Raw genomic sequence first — 226 nt, 5'->3', positions numbered from 1 at the left:
GTTGCATGCCCAATTCACTGATCTGCTTTTTCTCTATTTTATTGATATGAGCAATTAGAAATATAAATTTTTCCCTAAGTACAGCTTTGGCTGCATCCAATAAATTTTGGTNNNNGTTGCATGCCCAATTCACTGATCTGCTTTTTCTCTATTTTATTGATATGAGCAATTAGAAACATAAATTTTTCCCTAAGTACAGCTTTGGCTGCATCCAATAAATTTTGGC

Source organism: Vombatus ursinus, unplaced genomic scaffold (assembly GCF_900497805.2).
Source record: "Vombatus ursinus unplaced genomic scaffold, bare-nosed wombat genome assembly UNPS02015399.1, whole genome shotgun sequence".
NCBI classification, from domain to species: Eukaryota; Metazoa; Chordata; class Mammalia; order Diprotodontia; family Vombatidae; genus Vombatus; species Vombatus ursinus.
Note: the sequence above shows the minus strand (reverse complement) of the source record.